This window comes from Petaurus breviceps, unplaced genomic scaffold (assembly GCF_028583685.1).
Source record: "Petaurus breviceps papuanus isolate PSGF00001 unplaced genomic scaffold, PetGlider_PUasm1.0 151, whole genome shotgun sequence".
Taxonomy (NCBI): domain Eukaryota; kingdom Metazoa; phylum Chordata; class Mammalia; order Diprotodontia; family Petauridae; genus Petaurus; species Petaurus breviceps.
Genome location: NW_027185712.1, coordinates 7,838,886 through 7,865,644, shown reverse-complemented (window position 1 = coordinate 7,865,644; position 26,759 = coordinate 7,838,886). Strand labels below are relative to the sequence as shown.

Sequence of the window (26,759 nt, the reverse complement as noted above, 5' to 3'; positions counted from 1 at the left end):
TTTGAGAAGTGTTCTGTGATTTGATCAGATGAGTCTCTGGGAAGCCATTGTTGAGAGCCCCCCGGCTTTGAAAAACCCAGATGTTGATTTGGTATGGATGTAATTTTGGGAAGCTTGGAAACCTGTCTACTTGATCTGTTTCTCTGTCTTGATAATTCTTTCTGTATATTCTGAAGTTCGGGGTGCTGACCTTTTTCCCCTGAACTAGGTAAACGATATATGTTTGATTGATTAAAGTAAGCTTGTTAACCCATTTTGAGTTGCTTTCTTTTATCAAAGCAGATGCAAGAACCTGTTTTGGCAGCCACTCTGGGGACGCTGGGATGCTTGCTGCTACAAAATGATGTCACGAACAGGATCTGCTGAGCAAAAAGAAAGTATGGGGTCTGGGACAATTGTTTGTTTCCCAGTTGTGGTAGCTGTGACTCTGTGGAGCCATGGACCAGGAGAGAAGAATGGCTTTCATGCAGACTTCGCTGAGCTGAGAGCAGGAATAGTGAGCTGCCTGCATCGGGACCTGGGCAGAAACCAGGAGCAGCTGCCGCCTGAAGGAGGAGCAGGAACCCAGGAGTTCGAAATTCAGCCACAGGAAAAGATAATAACTGAGCAGCAAAACAGGGTCATTGAATGTGTTTCCTTGCTGCATCCCACAGTTTGGGACCCAGTAGGAGGATGGACTTGTGACTATGGTGGGTGGGATGAAGTGCCTTGGAACCCCAAGGACCCCACCTTGTTGTTTTTGTTGCCTAGTCCCCTCTCTGTACTTGGAAGCAGGGGCTGGAGCTGTGTGAGGGGAAGGACACCCACCCTCCACCCAAGAGAACTTTATTTGGACTCTTGTTTTGAATTGAGGTGATAATGCAGTGTACTTTGTGTTTGTTTAAGGTCCAGTGGCCACTTTGGTAACTTTAGTTCTGTATCTTGAAAATGTGAACTAAGTGATGTTTAGTGCTAATTCAAAAGTAAATTGACTATACTAAGGGCATGAAAGATCTTGGGGCCGAATGTAATGGGAATGTAAATTTTTAAGATCTTCCCTACCCCTAGGCTAAAGTGCACCTGGAGCCTGGGGTGAGAGGCTTGTTTTTCAGTAGATACTTTTTGATTGGCCAGTGGGTCCAGAAGGTTGTTACATTCTCTGAGCCAGGAGAAGGCTATATAAACCCTGATTTGAGGCTTTGTTTAGGGGCTCACTTTGAGAAGTGTTCTATGATTTGATCAGATGAGACTCTGGGAAGCCATTGTTGAGACCCCCCTGGCTTTGAAAAAACCAGATGTTGATTTGGTATGGATGTAATGGTTGGACAGTTTGGAAACCTGTCCACTTGATCTGTTTGTCTTGATAAGTCTGTCTGTATACTCTGAAGTTCAGGGTGCTGACCTTTTCCCCCTGAACTAGGTAAACGATACATATTTGACTGATTAAAGTAAGCTTGTTAACCCATTTTGAGTTGCTTTCCTTTATCAAAGCAGATGCAAGAACCTGTATTGGCAGCCACCCTGGGGATGCTGGGGTGCTTGCTGCTACAGGGAAAAACGGGGAGAAAATTTGTAACTCAAAATCTGGCGGAAATGAATGACGTAAATCAGAAGTTAATAAAGCATTTGAAAAATGAAAGACAAAAAAAGATAGATTTACTAATATTGAACTAGCCCTCCATTGCTGGTATAAATCCCATATGGTCATAGTGTATTATCCTCATTACAAATTGCTATAATTTCCTAAGATTTTATTTACAATTCTTGCATCAATATTCATTCTGAAAATTGGTCTATAATTTTCTTTTTCTGTTTTGGCTCTTCTTTGTTTTTATATCAGCGCCATATTTGCAGCATAAAAAGAATTTTGTAGGACTCCATCTATTTTCCCAAATAGTTTATGTAGTATTAGAATTAATTGTTCTTTAAATGTTTGGTAGAATTCCCTTGTAAATAAATCCATGTGTTCCTTGGGATTTTTTCTTAAGTTCATTGATGACTTGTTCAATTTTTCTTTTCTGAAATGAGGTTAGTTAAATATTTTATTTCCTCTTCTGTTAATCTGGGTAATTTATATTTTTCCAAACATTCATCCATCATTCCTCTCATTTAGATTGTCACATTTATTGGTATACAGTTGGGCAAAATAGATCCTAATTTTTGTTTTAATTTCCTCTTCTTTGGTAGTGAATTCACTTTTTAAATTTTGGGTACTGGTAATTTGGTTTTCTTCTTTGTTTTTTTTTTAAATCAAATTAGCCAAACATTTATCTATTTTATTATATTTTTTCATAAAACTAACTCTTTGTTTTATTTATTAGTTCAATAGTTTCTCAATTTCAGTTCTATTAATATCTCCTTTTATTTTCAGAATTTTAAATTTGGTATTTAATTCAGGATTTTTAATTTGTCTTTTTCTTGTTATTTTAGTCATATGCCCAATCCATGTAAATATTTAGAGGTGTAAAATTTCCTGTAAGAACTGCTTTTGCTACATTCCATAAGTTTTAGCATGTTGTCTTGTTATTGTCATTCTCTTTGGTGAAGTTACTGATTGTTTCTATGATTTTTTTGTTTGACCCACTTATTCTTTAGGATTAGATTATTTAGTTTCCAATTAATTTTTAGTGACTCTTTGCATGGCCTTTTATTACACGTAATTTATATTGCATCATGACCTGGAAAGTATAAATTTAATATTTCTGCCTTTGTTCATTGGATTGTGTGGTTTTTATGTCCTAGTATATGGTCAATTTTTGTGTAGGTGCCATATCCCACTGAGAAAATGATATATTCCTTTCTATCCCCATGTAGTTTTCTCCAGACTTGCATCATATCTTACTTTTCTAAAATTCTGTTCAACTCCTTAACTTCTTTCTCGTCTATTGTATGGTTATATAAATCTAGTTTTGAAAGGGGGAGGTTGAGGAACTCCACTAGTATAGCTTTGCCATCTATTTCTTCCTGTAAATCACTTGACTTCTCCTGGAAGAATTTGGATACTATACCACTTGCTGCATATATGTTTAGTATTGGTATTATATCATTGTCTATGGCACCTTTTAGTAAGATGTGATTTCCTTCCTCACCTCTTTTAATTAAATCTATTTTTTTTGCATTGGCTTTGTCTGAGATTAGGATAGCTACCCTTGCTTCTTTTTTTTAACTTCAGTTAAATCAAAATATATACTGCACTATTATTTTAGCTTTGTTCTGTGTATATGTATCTGCTTCAAATGTGTTTCTTGTAACCAACATACTGTAGGATTGTAGTTTTTAATCCACTCTGCTATTTGCTTCCACTTTATGGGAGAGTTCATCCTATTCACATTCACAGTTATGATTACTGTCTTTCTCTCCATTCTATGAGCCCCCTGCCCCATCTGTACATTTCTCTCTCCTTTCACCATTTCTCTCCTCACCAGTGTTTTGCTTCTGACCATTGACTCCCTCAATCTAACCTTTCTTCTATCAGCCCCTTCCCTTTTTCTTACTAATTCTTCCCTCCCTTCTACCCAACCCATCCTTTTTCTTTCTTCTTTCTTACCCCACTTCCCTACAGGGTAGGATAGATTTCTATAACCAACTGAATGTGTATGTTTGGCTCTTTGAGCAAAATCTGATGAGAGTGAGTTTGAAGCAATGCTCAACCCCTTCCCTTTGCCCCTCTACTGTATTAGGTCTTTGTGACTCTTCAAATGATGTAATTTACCCTATTCTGCCTCTCCCTTTCCTCTTCTCCCAGTACAATCTTATTTTTTTTCATCCCCAATTAATTATTTTTTAATCATCACATCAAAGTCAAATTATACCCATGCCTTCTATCTATGTATACCTCTTCTAGCTGCCCTAATAAATATATAGTTCTCAAGAGTTATAAGTATCATCTTCCTTTATTGGGATGTAAACAATTTAACCTTATTGAATAACTTTTTTTAATTTCCTGTTTACCTTTTTATGCTTCTCTTCAGTCTTTATTTGAAGATTGAATTTTCTGTTCAGCCCTGTTTTTCCCCCAATTATGAATGATTAAACATCCCCTATCATATTGAATGTCCATATTTTACCCTGAAGATTATGCTCAGTTTTCCTAGCTACTTGATTCTTGGTTGTAATCTAAGCTTCTTTGTCTTATGGAATATCATATTCCAAGTTCTCTGATACTTTAATGTAGAAGCAGCTAATTCCTGCATAATCCTGATTGTGGTTTGATGATATTTAAACTTTTTCTTTCTTGCTGCTTGCAGGATTTTCTCCTTCACTTGATAATTCTGGAATTTTGCTATAATAATCCTTGGAGTTTTCATTTTGGGATCTCTTTCAGGAGGTAATTGGGGATTCTTTCAATGACTATTTCACCTTCTGTTTCTAGGATACATGGGCATTTTTCTTTGATAATTTCTTGAAAAATGATCCAGGCTGTTTTTGATCATGGCTTTCAGTTAGCTCAATAATTCTTGCATCATCTTTCACGGATCTATTTTACATGTCAGGTGTTTTTCCAAAGAGGTATTTTATAATTTCTTCTGTTTTTTTTCATTCTTTTGATTTTGTTTCAAGGATTCTTGATGTCTCATAGAGTTGTTAGCTTTCATTTGCCCACTTTTAATTTAAAGGAATTATTTTCTTCAGTTAACTTTTGTATCTCCTTTTCCATTTGGCCAATTCTTCTTTTTAAGGAGCTATTTTCTTCAGTCATTCTTTGTACTTTCTTTTGCAAGCTTATGACTCTCTCTTGCATACCTCTCATTTCTTTTCCCAGTTATTCTTCTCTCTCTTATTTTTTTCAAATTTTTTTCTTGACCTCTTCTAAGAAGGTTTTTGGGCTTGCAAAAAATTCCTATTCCTCTTTGACATTTCAGATTTAGGTATTTTGACAGGTTGTCCTCTTCTGAGTTTGTGTTTTGATCTTCCCTGTTTCCATAGAAACTCTCTATAATAAGTTCTCTATAATAAGCTTTTGCTTTTAGCTCATGGTGTTTGTCTATTTTTTGGCTATTTTGGTTGAATTCTGCTTCTGGGGAATAGGGGGCACTGTCCCAAGCTTCTTGTGCTAGTGGTCAGGGGCCTGGTCACTGACTTTGTGCCTTGGGACCTCAGGTGCTGGGGTCTGGAAGCTATTGTGATCTCTTAGTTTTCTTGGTGCTGAGCTGGGGTGCTAGTGGTGGTGTCTTGTGTGTGCTGAGGCCAGGTGGGGTTTTTTTCTGCATTTCTCCAGGGGCTACACTGAAGCATGTGAAGGTCTGGTCACTGGAGGACTCCTGTCAGGCTTTGCCAAAACATACTGAGGTCCACCTGCTGGAGGATACCTGCCTGCCTGGGACTACAATGAAATACATTCTGGTTCTTCGAGCTGGAGTCTGGTGGTTCACCCTGGCTATGTTAAGGCCCATCGGTAGTCCTGGTATTGGCATTTGCCTGCTCTACCAAACTGGGGCTCAGGATTTCCCCCAGTTTGCTGAGGTGTATCTTGCTGTTGGCTTCCTTGGATGCTTCTTGTCCTAGAATGCACTCCACTTTTACTGGAATGAGATGGACCTTTTTTGTTGATCCTCCAACTCTCTAGGGCTAAAAGACTGCTCTATATTTCTACTGACTCCACTGTTCCAGGATTCATTCTGTGGTGCTATTTCATAGTTTTTTGAGGATAATTATGGGAGAGCTAGAACAACTTACTGCTTACTCTGACATTTTGGCTCCTGGAAGTCCTTTACCTTTCAACATTCTAAAAAATCATTCAGGGTCACTAGGAATGAGTAAAATTATCAATATCCTTTGAAGGATAATATGATGTAATGTAAGAGAACCTTACAACTCTAACCCTTAATGAAGTTACTTATGAAGAAACAGACCAGCGACGTAATGAGACTCACTGGTTAACCCAAGTAGTAAGTAAAAGGTACAGTTTTGATGCAGGTTCTCTGACTATAAATCTAAAGTTCTTTCTACTTTACCAGACTTGGAAAGTGGACTATCAGTGATGCAAATAGCATATTAACTCTGAAGGGAAATGAATAGAATAAAGCCAATGAATCCATTAGAAAGTGTTAATAAGACATTTAGCCTTTGATGACTTTTAAAAGATAGCAGAAGATCTAGTTTCCACTTGGATTGGGCTTATTTAATTTTTTTCTAGTAAAAAAGGCAGAGAGGTAGTAGTTCTCTTCAATGTGTCATTTTCAGAGGGGGTTCATTGCCTCAAGGATCTGTGGTTTCCTAGATGTCAGACAGAGACCATGCCTGGTCTATAACATATAATTCTTAGATATTATTCCCAGTTTCTTGGGACTCAGATAGAATGACTTACATTGTCACATAGCTAGTATGAATCATAGACAGGAACTGAATCCAGATCTTGTGATTTTCAGTTACAACAATCTATCCAAAAAAATCATACTGCTTCTCTGCACAGTTATAGCTATTCCCCTCTATAAATAGCAAGTATTCTACTTATTGCCAGTAATAGTAAAAAAAAAAGTTTAAAAAATTTCAGATTGTCATAATTTTTTTTGTTAAGGAATCTAACAGAAAGAGCAATGTACTAAGTTTCGGCCTGGCTTACTTCCTACCTTAGTCCATTAACTGAATGTGCCTCTTCTCTGTCTTTATTGCCATATTATTTTGGCCAAGCAGTTATCATTTCAAAAATAGATTTTTATAATAGCCCCATCACATGCTCTTTCTAACCCCAGGTTTTTTGTCTCCTACTCTTTCTTTTTTATTTATATTTATTTATTTATTTATTCATTCATTTATTTACTCATTCATTCATTAATTCATTTATTTATTTACTCGCTTACTTATTTGTCTTTAGTTTTAAAAAATTCACTTTTATAAGATTTTGAATTCTAAATTTTTCCCTCTCTCTACCCTCTCTCCTCCCCAAGATGACATGCAATTGATAAAGGCTATGCATGTACAATCATATTAAATATATTTCTACATTAGCCAAGTTGTAAAGAATAAATCAGAAGAAAAGGGAAAAACCACAAGAAAAAAAGAGAGAAAATAATATGCTTAGCATTTAGACTCCATAGTTCTTTCTCTGGAGGTGGACAGCATTTTCCATCATGAGTCTCTTGGAACTGTCTTAGATCATTGCATTTCTGTGAAGAGCTAAGTCTATCAAAGTTGGTCATTGCATTTTGTTGCTGTTACTGTGTCCAATGTTCTCCATATTTTCTCTAGGCTAGAGCACCTTACACAGATTTAAGCACATATTAACTACTGTATAATCTTATGGCCTAACTTGACATATAGAAAATGGAATTTTATTTATGGATTCATCTTGAAATATAGTAGAAAGGACACTAGACTAGAAGTCTAGAGAACTAAATCTTACCATTTTTGATACTATGTTTCTTTTTGACCTTAACTAATGAATTTCATCACTGTGGGCCTCATTTTCCTCATCTATAAAATGGGAATTTAAACTGTACGATATCTATATCTCTTATATGCATCATGCTCTATGCATGGGTCTATTTCTCACTTTAAAAAACAAATTACTAATATATTTTGGACTTGAGTTCTCTGAGTTCACATTTGAGGGCTGAGCAAGGGTGGCTACCCTGAGAAGCCAGTCTCGCTCACTGCCACAAGGACACCTCACTGAAATCCCCATGAAACTGAACAATTTCCATATCAGCAGCTTCTCCTTGGCTGCATTTGTTATGCTAATAAAGTGGTGTGGTTTTTCTTAGCAGATCTGTGGGCATCTGCCAGCCTGTGACTGAAGACTCTATTGGAAGAAATAACTTAGTAAGCACAATTCAGGAGACTGACAACCAGCTCTGGTTTCCATTCATAGCTGCATTGAAGTTACTACCACACTTGGGTAAAGGATGTTAGCACCACTGAACCAGGATGTGCACAAAATTGCATCAGGCTTGTTACTTATCAAAGATCAGCCCAAAAGAGGAAAAGACAAATTGGATCATGAGTTTCTGTGCTGGAGGTTGGGTTTTAGAAATGTAATAGGGAAGGGAGAGAGAAGAGGTAGGGAAAAGAAAGGGAAAAGGAAAGCAAGAGAAACAAAATAGGGGAGATTTTATAACTAACCTAAGTGCAAAAAAAAAAAAGTTCTGGGCCTTTTCTAACTGAGTCTTGTAGGAAATTAAGAGATCATGGGGAGGCATAGAGAACCCAGAATATGTGTCTTTGCCAGGTCGAGTAACCAGCCAATACAGTAAATTTTATAATGCGTGGAGATTTGGAAGATGTATAAAGGTTGAAATAAAGGTTGAAAATATAGAAAGGGTCCATATTCTGAAGAACTGTCATTGGCAAATAGAGGCCTTTTCATTTGATCCTCCAGAACCCTTCCAAGGACTGGGAACCAACTTGCCAAGAAGAGGTTGTAGTGCTGTATCTGATCTTTCAGACACATCAAGACAAAGGAGTGAATGGCCCTTCCTAGGTCTGGGAATTAAGTCACCAAGAAGAGATATCTCGGGCACATCAAAACTTTGGAGTGAATGACCCTCCCCCCAGTTTGGTTCATCACCTGAGCAGAGCAAGCAAGCAGGAATGGTTCATCTTGATGAACATAACAATATAGGGGAGGTAAATATGGACAGAGGCAAATATCAGCAGAACTGAAGGAAAAAAGGGACTCCTTTTCTCCTTCAGTTGGATGAAGTTAAGGAAAGTGACCAGACTTCTGAGTGCCATAGCCAGGAAGCTACTTCTCCCATTCCTCAATCCCTTTTTCTAACAGGGATTCAGTGACCTCTCAGTCACTTTCAACTCTTAGGACAGTGCCCCAGATATCCAGTAGGGGCTACCAACTCATTCAAATCTACTGTGCATACTTGGCGGGCTCCAGGAACCAGGTCTGCTCTACCCATTGGTTCCTTCAGAAAAAGAACACTTTCATACCTACTGGAGGCTTCAAGGAGAGGTGTCCATGGGATATAGTCTATGGTACTCCTAAAGGGCTCCCAGAATTCACCCCCTAGGGAAGGGGATCAAAATCTAATAGATGTGGGGAAATTCAGTGAACATCAAAATTACTTGGCATTGGTTGTAAAATAGAGAAATAAATAATGGAAAAATTATAATTCTCCTAAACTCAATTCTAATTTTCCTAAGCAGGGGAAAATTAGAAATACTGGATAATAACCCATTGTCCAATAAGTCAGAAAACATAAAGAGGAGTTCCCTATTTGGAAAAAAATCTTTCAAGAAAACTGTAAAACAGTCTGGCAGAATTAGGTTTAGATCAGCACCTTATGCCATTCTGAATGGATACAATGATATTAAATATCATACCATAAAAATAGAAGAGAAACATCAAATACTTCTCACAGCTATGGGTAAGAGATATATTCTTATCTAAACAAGAGATAAAAGCAATTACAAAAGACAAAGTAGATAATGTGATTACATGAAATTTCATTTGATTTTTATTTGAGTACATGAAATTGAAAAGATTCTGCACAAATAACAGTAATATAGTTAGGATAAGAAGGGAAGTGGTGTGTTGAATGGGAAAAATGTTTGCATCAAATTTCTCTGATAAACTTTTAGTGTCCAAGATATATAAATTATAGATGATAAATATATAGATAGTTCTAAAATTATGAAGACAGTTCCCAAAATAATTGCCAACTATAAATAAGCCGTATGAAGGAATGCTCCAAATCACTAATAGCAAGACAAAAAAAAAAAGATGGGGATAGTCATGGTTGTAGGAGTTGTGGGAAGATAGGCACATTAATACATTGTTGGTGGAGCTATAAATCTGTAGAATCATTGGAAAGCAATTTTGAAATTGTGTGGGACAAGACGACCCTTGCCCCAAATAAAATAAGCAGATACATTTCTAAGTAAAGACAGGAAAGATTTATTATACAATCTCACAAGAAGGGGACGTCATCACAGTTAGAGGCAGTCTGGTGGGAGAGGTCAAAATGTAGGAGGCAAAAAGCTGGTTTATATACCCAAATTCCCCAAATCCCCCTCCCTTTGTCTTGTACTGTTCCCATTAATTAGGAAATAAGGCACACAATCTAACCACAAAAGAATTTGCTGGTGCTGCAGGTGCGGTGTAAGTAAGATCAAAAAGCAGAAGGTACATATCTTGCAAATGAGAAACAGACAAATTATGTCATCAGTATTATAACAAGAGAAATGTCAACTCCCTTAATATAGCCAAAATATGGATGTGAAAACAGACAATATCTCATGAATAATGGGAGATATTAGGGACTTTTGGGTCATGATGACCCTTCTATTGGTTCCAGGGAGGTAGGAAATATCCTATACGTCATGGGGGTTTTGGAACATGATGCCCAGTCTATAGGTCCCAGTAAAATTTCTAAAACTGTACTTGTGCTGGTCAAGGGGAAACTAAGTATATGGTCAAGTTTAAGGAACATGTATTTTCCCTTCCCACATATTAGCTAAGCTCGGCAAAACCTGCAGCTCATGAGCAGGGGAATAGAGCAAGTATCTCAGGCTAAGTGGTAAGTCTTTGGTGCTTTACTATAATTCCATTCAGATCTCTGGGATTTCTGAGTTGTTACCTGAGAAGTTTCACTTGCCCCACACAAAATGATGCAAGTATAGTGACTAAAATTTTCATACCCCTTAACTAAGGTATTCCACCACTAGGCCTTTGCTTCTGGGAGATATTGATAAGGAGAAAGTACACATATACACCAAAATATTTGTTGCAGCACTGTAAGTGATAACAAAGAATTAGAAACAAGAAAGATTCCACTGATCAAGGAATAATTAAATTAATTATAGAACATGAAAGTAGCAGAATAATACTGTGATCTAAGAAAAGATAAATGTGATGTATAAGAGAGTAGCATAGAAAGATAATGTACAAACCAGCAAAACTGAGTATCATGTTTCAGGGGAACATATGGTCATTCAGTGGAATAGAGAACTTTCAAGCATTCTTGATGAAAAAACCAGAGCTGAATAGAAAATTTGACATTCAGATACAAGAAGCAAGAGACCCATGAGAAGGGAAACAGGGAAAAGAAATCAAAAATAACTTATCAAAGTTGAACTATTTACATTCCTACATGGAAAAACAATAATTGTAACTGAGGAAACTTTTCTCAGTATGAAAATAGTTGAAGGGAATAGAAATATATATATTTCTTTTTTTATTTTTTTATTTTAAAAATTCATTTATTTTTTTAATTGTATAAATATTTATTTGTTTTTTTATATTTGAATATTTGATTTTAAAACTTTCAGTTCCAGATTCATTCCCTTCCCCTCCTTGCCACCCACCCCCACTGGGGGAACAAGCAGTTCAGTGTAGGTTGTACATGTGTGGCCAATGCAAAACAATAACATAGTAGATGTATTGTAAAAGACTGACTATTTTTCCCTCCCTCCTATCCCACCTCCCACTTGTTCTATTCTCTACTTTGATTCTGTCCCTTTTCAAAAGTGGGTGCTTCAAACTTCCCTCCCCCCCAGCCTGCCCTCCCTTCAATCATCCCCCCTCACATCCCCTTCCCCCCCTATTCTCCTGGAGGGTGAGATCCCCTATTTAGTGTGTATTTCCCTCCCTTCTCAAGCCAGATTCAATAGGAATAAGGTTGACCTATTCCCTTTTGCCTTCCTATTCTTCCCCTCCATTGTAACCATTTTCCCTTGCCTCTTCTGTATGAGATAGTTTGCCCCACTCTGTCTCTCCCCATCTCCTCCCATTATATTCCTCTCACCTCTTAATTTCACCTTTTAAGTATCATCCCTTCCTGTTAAATTGGTCCCTGCCCTCTATCTATGTATACCTGTAAACATATATATACACATTCACATATGTATTCATATGCCCGCATACCCTCATATAAAGACATATATATATTTCTAATCCCTTCAACTATTGAGAAAAGTTTCATAGGTTACAATTATTGTTTTTCCATGTAGGAATGTTAATAGTTCAACTTTGGCCAGGTGGCTCAGCGAGCAAGAGCACCGGCTCCAGTGCCGGGACGACCCGGATCAAATCTGGGCCCAGAGACCCAGCACCACACCCAGAAACAACAACTGGCCATGCAACCCCGAACAAGCCACTCAACCCCGAATACTTCAAACAAAAAAATAGTTCAACTTTGATAAGTTCCTTATGATTTCTTTTGCCTGTTTACCTTCTCATGCTTCTCTTGCTTCTTGTATCTGAATGTCAAATTTTCTATTCAACTCTGGTTTTTTTCAGCAAGAATGTTTGAAAGTCCTCTATTCCAATGAATGACCATATTTTCCCCTGAAACATGATACTCAGTTTTGCTGGGTAGGTGACTCTTGGTTTTAATCCCAGATCCCTTGACCTCCGGAATATCACATTCCAGGCCCTTCGATCCCTCAGTGTAGAGGCTGCCAGATCCTGGGTTATCCTGATTGTGTTTCCACAATATTCAAATTGTTTCTTCCTGGCTGCTTGTAATATTCTCTCCTTGATCTGGGAATTCCGGAACCTTGCTATAATATTCCTAGGAGTTTTCTTTTTGGGATCTTTTTCAGGAGGTGATCGGTGGATTCTTTCAATCTCTATTTTGCCCTCTTGTTCTAAAACATCAGGGCAGTTTTCTTTGAGGACTTCCTGGAGGATGCTTTCCAGGCTCTTACTTTGGTCATGGCTCTCAGGCAGTCCAATAATTTTTAAATTGTCTCTCCTGGATCTATTTTCCAGGTCAGTAGTTTTTCCCATGAGGTATTTCACATTGCCTTCTATTCTTTTATTTGTTTGGATCTGTTTGACCGCATCTTGATTTCTCATAAAGTCATTAGCTTCCATTTGCTCCAATCTAATTCTGAAGCAATGATTCTCCTCAATGAGCTTTTGAGATTCTTTTTCCATCTGACAAATTCGACTTTTTAAGGCATTCTTCTCCTCATTGCCTTTTTGAGCCTCCTTTGCCATTTGAGTCAGTCTGTTTTTTAAGGTATTATTTTCTTCAGTCAGGCTGTTGACTCTCATTTCATAATTTTCTTGCATTGTTCTCATTTCTCTTCCCAATTTTTCCTCCACTTCTCTTATCTGCTTCTTAAGGTCTTCTATGGCCTGTAACCAGCTTGTATTTTCCTTTGAAGCTTTTGGTGCAGGAGTTCTGACTTCACTGTTTTCCTCCTGTTCCATGCCTTGCTCCTTCTTATCCCCAAAATAGGAGTGTAATGTTGGAATCTTCTGTCTGCTTTGTTTCCTTTGCCTGCTCATTTTGCCACTGAATGATTTGACTTTTGGGCTTTTTGCCACAGTAGAACTCGCCACCAGACAGGGGAGTTTTCGTCCCAAATGCTGGGGTTTTCTCAGCTGCCGGAGGTATTAGATGGGTGTCCTCTCTGAGGTCTCCACATGCTCTGGCAAGCTGGACACACACCCCAGGACCTCCACCCTAGACTGCAATCCAGATCCAAGCAGGTTAAAGCAAGTGCGATGACCCCTCAGACTGGTACTTGGTCCCCCTACACTCTGCAGGCCAGGAGATGAAGCCGCCACATGGTGCTGGCAGGCTGTGCCCGCGTCTCAGTGGTTTCTCGCTCCAGGGGTAAAAGCCACGCACTCCCACTTCCTGGGTCCCAAAGTCCAGACTGCACTGGCCTCTCACCTTGTCCTTCGCATCTATGTATTGATAAATCTGGAAATGGCCACAGCTGCTGCTGATCTGGAGTCCCTCTGGCTGGTGGCTGGTCAGGCCCGCTCTGGGGCTAAAGCCTTGGTGTGGTGCTGGGCTCGGCTCCCAGAGCGCTGTGCTGGCCGATTCCTGCTGGCCTGCCGGGCTGTCCTCAGCGGGAGGTTAGCTTCTCTGTGTCATTTTGTGGGTTCTGCAGCTCCTAAGTTCATTTAGAGTCCCCTTTTTACATGGATTGGGGAGGGTGGAAGCTGGAGCCGCGGGAAGGTCGTGCTTCTACTCCGCCATCTTGGCTCCGCCCCCAGCCAAAATATATATATTTCTGTCTATATAGGAGGCTATATGGGCATTATGAATACATAAGTGAATGTGTGTATACATACATTATTACATATTATATTACCCATGTTTACAGGTATATATATATAGAGGGCACAGGACCAATTTAATAGGAAGGGATGATACTTAAAAGGTGAAATTGAGAGGTGAAAGAGGAATATAATGAGAGGAGATGGGGAGAGATAGATTGGGGTAGACCATCTCATATAGAAGAGGCAAGGGGAAATGGTTACAATGGAGGGGAAGAAAAGGAAGGCAAAAGGAAATGGGTCAACGTTACTCTCATTGAATTTGGCTTGGGGAGAGAATGACATACACACTAAATAGGGTATCTCACCATACAGGAGAGTAGGGGGGAAGGGGTTGAGAGGGGGGATAATGAAAAGGAGGGCAGCCTGGGGGGGAGGGAAGTTGGAAGCACCCACTTTTGAAAAGGGACAAGATCAAAGTAGAGAATAGAACAAGTAGGAGGTGGGATAGGAGGGAGGGAAATATAGTCAGTCTTTTACAATATATCCACTATGGAAATGTTTTGCATAGCTACTCATGTACAACCTATACTGAATTGCTTATCTTACCAGTAAGGGTGGGTGATAAGGGAGGAAGAGAATGAATCTGGAATTCAAAGTTTCAAAATCATATGTTTAAAAATATATAAATACTATTATTAATATTATTTTACATGTAACTGGGAAATAAGATATACAGGCACTGGGGCATAGAGATCCACTGTGCTCTACTGGAAAAGTCAAAAGGGGTATGGGAGAAGATATGGGAGAGAGCAGATTGGACGAGGGGATATCCAGTGGGATCACTATTTTTGGGTGGTGGGTAGAGAAAAAACAGGGAGAAAATTTGTAGCTCAAAATGTGGGGGAAATGAATGATGTAAACCAGAAGGTAATAAAGCATTTGATTTTGAAAAAAAAATAATGTGCAAATTCATGCAGAGCTAAGACAGTAGCTGTAACAATGTAAAAAAAAAAATACAACATAAACAGAATGAAGCCTCCTCACATTGTCCCTATCAAAAGTGAATGTTAAAAAATCTCTCTGTCTGTCTCTCTCTCACACACACACAAACACATACACACAATAAGCGTGGTCATGGGGCTCAAAAGAAGATATATGAGAAGACATTATACTCACCCCCAAACTCACCATATTGAAGGCCAGATGTCCACAAGTGCTACACTGTGAACATGTTTTCAGATTTCTTTTCAATATATTGATCATTTATGATGATTTTTCCCTGTCTTTAAAAAAATGTTACTTGTTAAATTGGATGGCTCTCTGGGAGAGGTAAAGGAGAATGGTACTGTGGAAAACTATGAATGACATGAAAAAAAGTAACAAAATTTTTAAAAAAAAGAAAGTTATTGGTTGTGGTAAGAGTTGTAGATATTTAGGGGCGGTCAGGTGGCTCAGTGAGTAAGAGCACTGGCTCCAGTGTCAGGATGACCTGGGGATCAAATCTGGTCTCAGATACTTAGCACCACACCCAGAAATAATTGGCCATGTAACCTTGAGCAAGTTACTTAACCTCAATTGCTTTATTAAAAAAACGAGTTGTAGATATATGCTAATCAATATACTTAGCAGAGCTGGATCAAGGCAAAGCATGTGGAATCATCCTTTCTGTCCATGCTCTACTTTCAATTTCTTTTAACTATGACACCTTATGAGTGCCACTTCCTGCCCTGTGCACCCAACACCTGAAATATTTTCTCCATCTTGTCCTTTATCCCAACTCTTGATATATTATAAGCATAAAATATCAAGGCTAGAGTAGACATGAAGAGATTATATAGTATAACAATTAACTGAACAGGAATCTCCACTATGGCATTCTACTTGCCCAATTCCATTTTTTTATGAATTATTTTCTTCATTTAGCTTTTTTCCTCCTTTTCCATTTGACCAATTTTATTTTTAAGGAGTTTTCTTCAGTGAATTTTCTTCCAATTTGTCAATTGTATTTTTAAAGGAATTGTTCAATTTTTCTTCTATCTCTCTAATTTTACTTTTAAAATTCTTCTTGAGTTCTTTCAAGAAGGCTTTTGGTTTGAGACCAGTTCATATTTCCCTTTGAAGTTTCTCAGATGTGGTTATAGTGACAATTCTGTCCTCTTCTGAATTTGTGTTTTGATCTTCCCTGTCCCCATAAGTAAGAATCTATGATCTTTGCTTTTCTAAATTGCTTTTTGTTCATTGTGGTTGCTTTTTCCTGGGTTTTAAAGTGAATCTCTGCTTCTGGGGCACAGGGGGCTCTGTCCCATGCTTCTTGTGCTGGAGGCTAGGGGCCTGGTTACTGGTTTTGTGTTCTGTGGCCTCAGGTTCTGGCAGGTAGAAGCCGTATAATGCTGTGACTTACCTGATGCTGAGCTGAAGCTGTTGGTGGTGGCATGTGTGTACAGATGCCAGGTGTGGTCTTTCTGCATTTCCCCTGGGTTACACTGAAGCTCATGGGATGAGGTGTGGGGGTAGGGGTGGTTTGACTGCTGGAGGTCTCCTCATCCCCAGGGACTGGACTAAAGCAAGGCCCATCCATGGTGAAAGTGGTGGTTTACTGTGCTGATATCTGCCGATTCCCCTGGCTGGGGGGTTGTTTGAACTTGATGGCCCCACCAGCCTGGGGCTCAGGATCTCCTGCTAGTTTGCTGAGGTGGGGCTTTCTACTGGCTTGCCTGGATGCTCCCCTCCCTCATACTGTATTGGTTCCCTTCAGCCATAGCAAGAGGGATCTTTGCTGTTAATCCTACAAGCCTCATGAGCTAAAAAACAAAAACTGCTGTACCCTATCTGTTGACTCTACTGTTCCAGGATTTTTCTTGGAGTGATATTTTCTAGGGTTTTTTGAGTAATTCAAGTTTTTCAGTAATGGAGAGTGAGAGTATCTTACTGCTTACTCTGTCATCTTAGCTCCTGGAAGTCTCCCACTATGACCTTCTTAAGAAGAAATCATCCACTCTACATTTTAATACCTCCAGTGATGAGGGGACACACTCTCTCTGGAGGCCCCTTATTTGGTATGGCTCTAATTTTTAGGAAATCTGCCCAATTTTCCAAACCAAACTTTGCCTTTTTTTTTCTCATTACACCAGGAAACACTGGGGATATAATTGAAAGAGAATGAGTCTGAAACTAACTTTGTATGGTCAAATAAGTCTTTCAGCAAATAGCCTGATTCATCCCCTACAAAAAATGATAGTTAACCGTGTTTTATTGACTGCTTGGGTGGTTAAAAAGGATCAAATGAGGTAAAACATGTAAAAATACTCTGAAAACTAAAGAAAGTGCCATATTAATGGTAACTAATAATGTTCTGAGTTCTGCCCTCTGTGGACAAAAAGAGCAAGTCTGACTCTTCTTCCACACAACTGCCTTTCCATTATTTGAAGCTATTATGTCACTTCCAAGTCTTTTGGTTTGAGAATAATGGAATCACAGAATATCACTACTGGAAGGAGCATCAGAGATTACCCAGCTTAATCTTTACCTTGTCAAAAATCCCTTCATAGTACCCTCTGCAAGTGTTTGTTCAGTCTCTACTTAAAAATCTCTAGTGAGTGGAGACATGGGATCTCTCAAAGCAGACCATTCAATTCAGAGAGCTTAGGAAGCAATTATTTACATTTAGCCTAAATCTTTGTCTTGTCACAACCTACCACTGGAAACCAGTCCTGCTGTCTAAGATGAAGCAAATCAAAATTTATATCTCTTGCACACAGTAGTTCTTCAAATGCTTGAAGACTGCTCTAAAATCTCCATGAAGAGGATCATCCCCAGTTACTTCAGTAGCATCTCTGATGGCATAGTCTCTAATTCTAAAATTAAACTGGTTACCCTGATCTGGGTGTACTGCAATTTATCTGTGCCATTAATAATGTAACACGTACAAGTTTTAACACACTACTCCAGACGCGGTTTGATAAGGACAAAGTACAGAGGGGATATCAATTCCATTACTCATTCTGGAGAGAGAGAGAGACAGAGAAAGATGAGAGACAGAGACAGAGAGAAGAGACAAAGAGGGAGTTATACATAGATATAAACATCTCTCTCTCTCTCTCTCTCTCTCTCTCTCTCTCTCACCCTCTCTCCCACTTTTTCTTTCTCTCTCTCTCTCTCTCTCTCTCTCTCTCTCTCTCTCTATATATATATATATATATATATATATATTTCTCATTCACTACTTCTTAATAACTCTTACTTTTTAATATGCTGTAGCCTCTTCACATCCACCCTGTGCCTCTCTTTTGTCTTTTCAGTGATTCTCAATTCTAGTTTTTCAGAGAGAGTCATGCCCCATCAGTCTCAGACATATATTTTTTTCTTTTTGTATTTAAGTTTATTTATTTTTAGTTTTCAACATTCATTTCCACAAGATTTTGAGTTACAATTTTTTTCTCCCCATCTTTCTCCTACCCCCACCCTAAAATAGCAAGCCTAGTGAATACCCCTTCCCCTAATCTGTTCTCTTTTATATCCTCCCCTTTACCCCCCCCCTAACTTTCTAGTAGGGCAAGATGGCTTTCTATACCCCAGTGCCTGTATATCTTATTTCCTAGTTGCATGTGAAAAACATTTTTTAAATATATTTCTTTTTAAAACTTTGAGTTTCACATTTTTTTCCTTCTTCCCTCCTCACCCACCCCGACTGGGAAGATAAGCAATTCAATATAAGTTGTGCATGTGTGGTTACCCAAATCATTTCCACAGCTATTATATTGTGAAAGACTAACTGTATTTCCCTCCATCTTATCCCTCCCCCCACTTATTGTATTTTCTACTTTGACCCTGTCCCTTTTCAAAAATGTTTGCTTCTAACTACCCTCTCCCCCAATTTGCCCTCCCTTCTATCATCCCCCTCTTATCCCTTACCCCCTTATTTTCCTGCAGGGTAAGACACCCAATTGAGTGTGTATATTACTCCTCCCTTAAGACAAATTCAATGAGAATAAGGTTGACCCCTTCCCTTTCACCTTCCCGCTCTTCCCCTCCATTGTAACAGTTTTCTCTTGCCTCTTTTATATGAGATAATTTACCCTAATCTATCTCTTCTCCTTCTCCCAATAAATTCTTCTCTTCTTAATTTTATTTTCAGATCTCATCCTGTACCCTCCTATGATCTGTGGGCCAGGAGCTCCTGAGGCAGCCATGTGATGGCTGGATAGCCACTGCGCCTCCATCCCTTCTTGCCTGTTTCAACAGAGTTCCACACTTACCTTTGGCGTTTATGGTTTGAGAAGTCTGGAAACTGCCGCAGCTGCTAGTGATTCACTCTCCTGAAGTATTCTCCAGCCACCGCTGAGTGGGACTACCCTGACACAGGCTGTGAATGGCTTCCAGTGCGCTGGCATAGACCTTTCCTGTCAGCCTGCCAGGCTGTCTTCAGTGGGAGATTTCTTTCTCTGTGTCAATTTTTGGGTTCTGTAGCTTTAAAATTTGTGTAGAGTCATTTTTTTTTACAGGTATTGGAAGTGCTTGGAGCCAGAGCTCATGCCAAGTTTGTGCTTCTACTCTGCCATCTTGGCTCTGCCTCTCAGACATATATTATTGCTGGAAAAAGTATCAGTAGTAAAAAATATGGGCCTGAATTTCAGGGAAAAAAAAAGTTTGAGGTCAATAAAAGAACAATGGAATTTCCCAAATGCAATCCAGCCCATTTTCTACTTTCCTGCTTCTGATCAATTCAGAAACAATAACACAAACACATAAAATGCATTGTTTTGTATTATAGTTACTTCATTCCATACCCCATAATGGTCTATCAGGTCTATGGAGAGCATGGATAGTCAGTAATCTTTGTACCTCTTCCAAAATCTAACACATTCCTCTGCAGAGAACAGCACCTCAGTTCATGTTGGTTGAAGATGGAAGAAATAAGTTCAATTCATCTTTCAGAAAACAGTATTAGTATTCTGAAAGTACACAATTCTGATATACTGACAATTAGAAATGTCCAAATGAGTCTAGACAGTTATGTCTCCCTCATGGATTTTCCTGTAATCTTTGGAAAGGGTTTATAAGACCTCCTTGTTCTGCAAATTAAATAATAATTAATTACTGGGGTGGCTAGGTGGCACAGTGAGTAAAGCACTGGGCCCAGAGTCAGGAGGACCTGAGTTCGATTCTGGCCTCAGACACTTAACATACAAAAACTAGCCATGTAAACTTAGGCAAGTTACTTGAGCCCAATTGCCCTCCATAAAGACAAAAATAATAATAATAATAATAATAAATTAATTACCCTTTGTATAAATCTAATGTTTGATTGGAACTAATGAATTCATTTACATTTGGTAATGGGATATACTTTTGAATTCTCCATATACCAAGCATCCTTTAAGTTTAAGAGAGCTACAAGGTTAGTGTTAGAGGTGGGCCTAATACTATAATGCTCTTCCCTCTCATTTTGATACTGCAATCAGATGAAACACTAGCAAGTCATTGAATAGTTCTCATGGAAGATTTACTTAATCTTGACACAGCTAGGACATGTAGCCAGGTTAGAGTGTCACTTACCTTCATTGTTTGCTCTCCTTCTTGTCTCTCTCTCCATGTAAATACAATCTGGTTATCAGAGCAAGGTATGGTGACTTGAAGTGTCTCAAATGGTCTTCACATATCCCCAAAGTCAGAGGAGGCCTGACTCTATCTGGGTGGAACTTTTTATGCCCTTAGATGACTAGGAAATTGTGTCAAGGGAGGCAAGGGAACCCCAAGGACATCTTTGTTGCCTTTTAAGGGAAACATCCCTGTTACAAGAATGAAGGAAAAGAGGTGAGTGTAATTCAGGTTTAGGGGAAGAGTGGGGAATAATGGGTTTTCCCAATGTTGTGGGAAAATTTTGGCAGATATTAGGATGGAAAAGAGGAAGAAAACATTGAGAGACAATGAATCAATCATTCAACAATCAACAACCATTCATTAAATTTCTACCCTGTGCCAGAAATATGCTAGGTGCTGAGGATAAGAAGAGAAAGGTAAAACATTGTTGGTCCTGGAGAAGTTTATATTCAATTTTGGGGGAAATGTACAGGTAAAGAAGTATATAAAATAATTACAAGGGGAAAGGGCATGAGAAACTAGAGGGATTGGGAAAGCTGAAATGAGGATGAAGTATAATCCAGGCATGAAAATGATCCATTGTAAAGGCACAAATGTAAGAAGGCAGAGTGCCACATATGAGAAAAATTCAGAAATGCAGATTGACTGGCCTATAGAGAATTCAAAGGAGAGCAATGTGTAAAAAAGAAGGCTGGGTTAGCATGGGCTTTGAATTCCAAAAAAAAAAAAATGCATTCATATTTGATTGTAAAAGTAACAGGGAACTTCTGCAGTTTATTGGGAAATGCAGTGATATGGATAAACATGCACTAGAAAATTGCTCTGGAAGTCATATATAGAATGAATTGTATGAGGTAGAGACTTGAAGCAAGGGTCTAGTACTCCAATATCCAGGTGAGATGTAATGAGGGCTTAAATTACGATGGCAATTGTATGTAGGGGATGAGGGAGAAGATGATAAATGTTAGAGATGTTGTGGGATCTAAAACAAGAAGTTTGATAAATGTCTGTATAAGTGGTGTGAATGAGAGTGAGCAGTCAAGAATAACACAGAGTGCGGGTGGCTAGGTGGCACAGTGAGTAAACCTCCAGCCCCAGAGTCAGGAGGACCCGAGTTTGGTTATGGCGTCAGACACTTAACACCCACACACAAAAACTAGCCTTGTAACCTTGGGCAAGTTGCTTAACCCCAACTACCCTCCAAAAGGCAAAAAAAAAAAAGAGAATAATGTAGATGTTAAGGACTTGGGTGACTAGAAGTATGGATCCCCTCTTTCCATCATTACAGTTGATAATTTTGTTTCTTAATTCACTTAAAAAATTGAGGCTATTAACCCCCCTCTTCTTCTACTCTCACATCACCCAGATGCCTTCTGTGACTTCATTCTCTTTTGCTCCATCTCACATAAAAAACTAGCCAATTTCTTTGCCAAGGCAAATAACTCTACATGAATAAATATATTCTCTAAGAATTTATCTCCTCTATCATCTAAACTGTCTTACTTACGTATCTTAAATTTCCCCGGGTCTATTGGCTGCTTACCTAATGTATACAAAACTGAATCCATAATTTCCCTACAATAGTCCTTTCTTCCAAACCTCTCTATTACAACAGAAGGCATCTTGATCATCCTAGTAATCTGTTCTTGAAATCTATCTTTTATTCTTGATCTAACGTAGTTGCAGGCTCTTATCACCTCATGCCTGAACCATTGCTATAGCCTACTCATTGGTTTCCCTGACACAAGTCCTATTCAACTCTGTTCCATCCTCCAATCAGCTGTTAAATTGATCTTCCCAAAATATAGGTCTGCCTATGTCACCCTTCCCCATTCAATAAACTCCAGTGACTCCCTGTCATCTTCAGGATCAAATGTAAAATCCTCTATTTTACCTTCAAAGCCCTTCATATACTGGCTCTGCTTCTACCTGTCTAGTGTCCTTGTACTTTATCTACCACCATGTTACTTGAAATACAGTGATACTGACCTCCTTGCTATTCCTCATATAAGAGTCTCAGTTTCTAGACTGTGAGAATTTTTGCTGCTTTTGCTACATGCCTAGAATTCTCTTCCTCCTCCTCTCTACATTTTGACTTCTCTGGGTTACTTCAAGTTCCAGTTAAAATCACACCTTCTACAAGAAGCCTTTCATAATCTCCCTCAATAGTAGTGCCTTCCTTTTGTGGATTTCAATTTATTCTGTACATATCTAATTCATACATAGTTATTTTCATTTTTTTCTTCCATTTAGTTTATAAGTTTCTTAAGAGCAGGTATTGTCTTCTGTCTTTCTTTGTATCCCCAGAGCTTAGCATTGTCCTTGGCTGAAAGTAGGCATTTAATAAATTCTTGTCAACTAAATGGTATCTTGATCTCTTGATAGAAAAAGAGATATTCAGAAAAAGTGTGAAATTTGGGGTAAAGACACTTAGTTCTATTTTGAATATCTTGAGACTGAGGTAGGTATGAGACATACAGCTCTTAATGACCAATAGGCCACTGTAATATTGTACTAGATCTCATGAAAGAGACTAGACCTAGTTATATACACGTATGAGTCATTTGCTTACAGATGAAATTTAAACCCATTGAAACTTATGATGTTATAGTATGACAGTAAAGAGGAAGAAGGGGGCAAAGGACAGAGTCTTCAACTATGCTCATATTTGGAACATGCAATGTAATGACTTAGCAAATGCACTGAGGAATGGTTCAATAGGTAAGGCGAGAAATAAAGAATAGCCCAACAAACCCCCAAGGATGTGGAGGAGAAATTGGGCAAAGTGATAGGATCACATATAACTATAAACACAATGTATGTGCAATGATTGTAAGGTGATTTGGAAGAAGCATCTAGGAGCTTCACGTAGATCACTATGAGGACAATACTCTCATTAGGACAGGGTATTTGAGCTGATCTTTGAAAGGGAATATAGAAGGCAGATGTGAGGAGAGAGCCCATGCAAGACAAAGTGGACAGCCTGCCCAAAGTCCTGGAAACATGAAAAAGAATTGTCATTGTCATTAAGGACAGAAAAAAAAGCTGGTTTGGCTTTACCCTAAGGATTGTTTTTTTTGCATGAAAGGCAGGAATATATAATAAGACCCAAAAGGCAGATTATTGGCTGGCTAAGAAGGATTTAAAGTGTCAAACAAGGGAGTTTGTAGTTGATTCAGCAAGTAATGGGAAGCTTCTGGTATTTATCAAGCAAGGAAGATGCAAAATCAGACTATTCCTTTAGGATATCAGTTTTACAGTTATATTGAAGAAAAATTAGAGGAAAGAAGGAAGAAAGGGAGGGAGGGAAAAAGGAAGGAAGGAAGGGAGTAGATGATGGACCTTATAGACTTCTAGATAAGAAGGGTGGGTAAAAGAATGCACCTCATTATCATGTAAACTCACAGGATCTTGGAATGTTAGTACTAAAGGGAATTTAGAACCTCTGGTCTAATTTTCCTCATTTTATAGATGATGGTATGGTCACACAGAGTTAAAGGAAATAAAAAATATGGTTTGGTGGAAAGAACATTGGGTTTGGAGTCAGACAGACTGGGTTGAAGTTCTTACTCTGCTATTTATATTTTTGTAACTTTATAGAAATTATTTAAACTCTAAGTCTCCTTTATTAGTTCTTTATCAATGGCATGGAATTTGAACTGAGGCCCTCTTGCCTTCAGTAATCATCTCTTCAAAAATATCTTCACTAACTAATTAATCCACCTCATAATGATGTTCCCCTTTACTGAATTTACATGATACTTGTCATCTTTGCTGTAATTTTATACTAAATTATATCTGCCCTTGTATAATTTAAAAGTTGTTTGTTCTATTATTTTTTTCTTCTTCTTCACTAGAACATACACTTCTCCAAGAGAGGGATTATCTTTTGTATTCATTCACTTCCACCATCCAGACCCACTCCCCCAGTACATGGAATAGAAGTACATGGGGTCATCCACAATCCTAACATAATCAATGAATGTTTGTGAAGTAAATAAATTAGTTGTTTTTTAAAAAAATGTTTCAGAAGAATTATCTCACATGCTTCTCCATTTGCTTGGAAAGAAAAAGTTTCCTGTATCTTTTGAGAATTTCTTTGCACAGAAATATCTATTCACTTTACAACATCAAGGAACTTCCCCAACTTTGGATTAAGTTAAAATAGATAGCCTTTATATGGGGGCCACTGCCACTTTTGAGATGAGCTGAAACTGTCTCATTACTAGTCAACAGATTAAGTGAACCCAAAAGGCACCTTACAGGTAAACCCCCTAATATATTTATCCCAGCGGCCATAATAGCTCTTCCAGGCTCATTACCATTTCTTGGATAACTAAAATACACTTTATTACCAAGTCATGAAATATTTGATTGCTCTAAGCTAATAGAAAAAAATGTCATTAAAAATCCCTTCAAATGGGCACAGGGTGTGTGTGAGATATAGAATTGCACCACTTGTTTTTTTTTTAATTAGCAAGAATAATATTTTATCCCAATCATATTTTTATTAGAAATCTGTTTTTGACTCTTCTGTGGAGAGCAGGCATTAGTAATTTCTAGGAAATGGATATGATGATGATGATCATTATAATTATAACAATAACTAACATTTATAATGACTACTATGTTCCAGTTATTGTATTAAGTATTTTACAAACATAATTTCATTGTTATTATCAGTCTTTCAGTTGTATCCTACTCTTTGTAACTCTATGGACCACAGGATGCCAATACTGCCCATGGGGTTTTAAGACACTGGAGTGGTTGGCCATTTCCTTCTCCAATGAATTAAGGCAAACAGAAGTTAAGTGACTTACCCAGGGTCATATAGCTAATAAGTATCTGAGGTCAAATTTGAACTCAGATCTCCCTTACTCCAGGCCCAGTACTCACTCTATCAACTGAACCACCTATTTCCCACTTTATTATCTATCATGTGCAGAGGACTATATTGAAAACTGGGGAAAATATAACTACTAGATAAAAATTAATAATCTATCCTTATGGAGATTATTATAAGTCTAGTAGAGGTACTTAATAGTTATAGTAAAAGAAAATGCATGATAAGACATATAGTACTAAAGAGATCCAAGAGGAAAAACACCATCATGTACTGGTAAGGTATGTTTCATGGGGCTTGGAGCTATAATGCACAAGTCCAGAAATGACATTAGTGTTAATATAGAACAAATCCTTCACTTAGAGATGTTCTTACCCATAGCCCCAGGCATTCCCCAACTCCCTATGAATCGCTAAACTATAGTTTCCACAAATGTGTGTTACAGGACTCCTAGCTTTCTTATCAACATTTAAGTTAATACAAGCATAAAAGGTAGGACACCCTCTATCTTAGCGCACAGATAATTCAGATGATGCAGAGGACTCAGGATATTCATAAATACATTTAAGAAAAAAGAAAGAAATTATCAAATGTCTACTAACACAGAGATTATTTTAGGTGCCAAGAATATAAAGACAAAAGTGAAACATTCCCTGCTCTCAATGATTTTTCTTTGATATAAAGGGAGAAAACTGATTTAGCAGAACAATAATCAGAGAATACAGTTTATGTCCACGGAGCCACAGGAATGGTGAGCAGATTTTCTTTTCTCAGAAGCAATGATAGTATTCATTTGATTACAATTTCCAGAGCAAGAGGTAATACACAGAGGTAGTTGGCAATATATGAAGACTGAAAGAAGGACTAGACTTTTTCTATTTGGCCCTAGACTGCAGAATCAAAACAATCTATGGAAGTTGCAAAGAGACAAATTTAAGCTTCAATCAAGAAAAAAATCCTATAAATAAAGTTCCCCAAACTGTAATAAGTTGCCTGGGGAGGTGGAGAAAGGTCTTTAAGGAGAGACTGGATAACCATTTGTCATATGTGAAATTGTTTGGATTCCTTTTGAGTATAGGTATGACTAACAGACTTCCCAACTCTTAAAATCTGTGGTTCTGTGAGTTGAAGATAGAGGATGTTCTAAGATTGGAAGATGTGGGAGAAAGAATGCTAAGTATGGGGAGAAATAATAAACAATTTCCCTGGAACCAAATGCTTATTACAGAAAAGCAGTAAAAAATAAAGCTAGAAAGATAAGTGAGAAATTCAAAAATTAAATTAGGGAAACAGAGAAAAAGTGAGAAACAAAATAAGAGATATGCAAGAAAAGCATGAAAAAAGATAAAGGAGGGAAAAATACTGGAGAAAATAACACCTTAAAAAACAAAATACAGAAAATGGTAAAAGAGATATAAAAAT

General features: G+C 38.1%; 1 long non-coding RNA gene across 4 annotated transcripts in view; it reads left to right on the top strand.

Annotated features, from left to right (window-relative positions):
- The window catches only part of LOC138151965 (uncharacterized), a 98,342-nt gene extending 78,767 nt beyond the window's left edge, over positions 1-19,575 (top strand). For all 4 annotated transcript variants that reach the window (XR_011165980.1, XR_011165978.1, XR_011165982.1 and 1 more), the window contains one exon: positions 19,029-19,575. This is a non-coding gene — a long non-coding RNA (uncharacterized lncRNA). The remainder of the gene's footprint in view (positions 1-19,028) is intronic.
- The last annotated feature ends 7,184 nt before the right edge of the window (positions 19,576-26,759 follow it).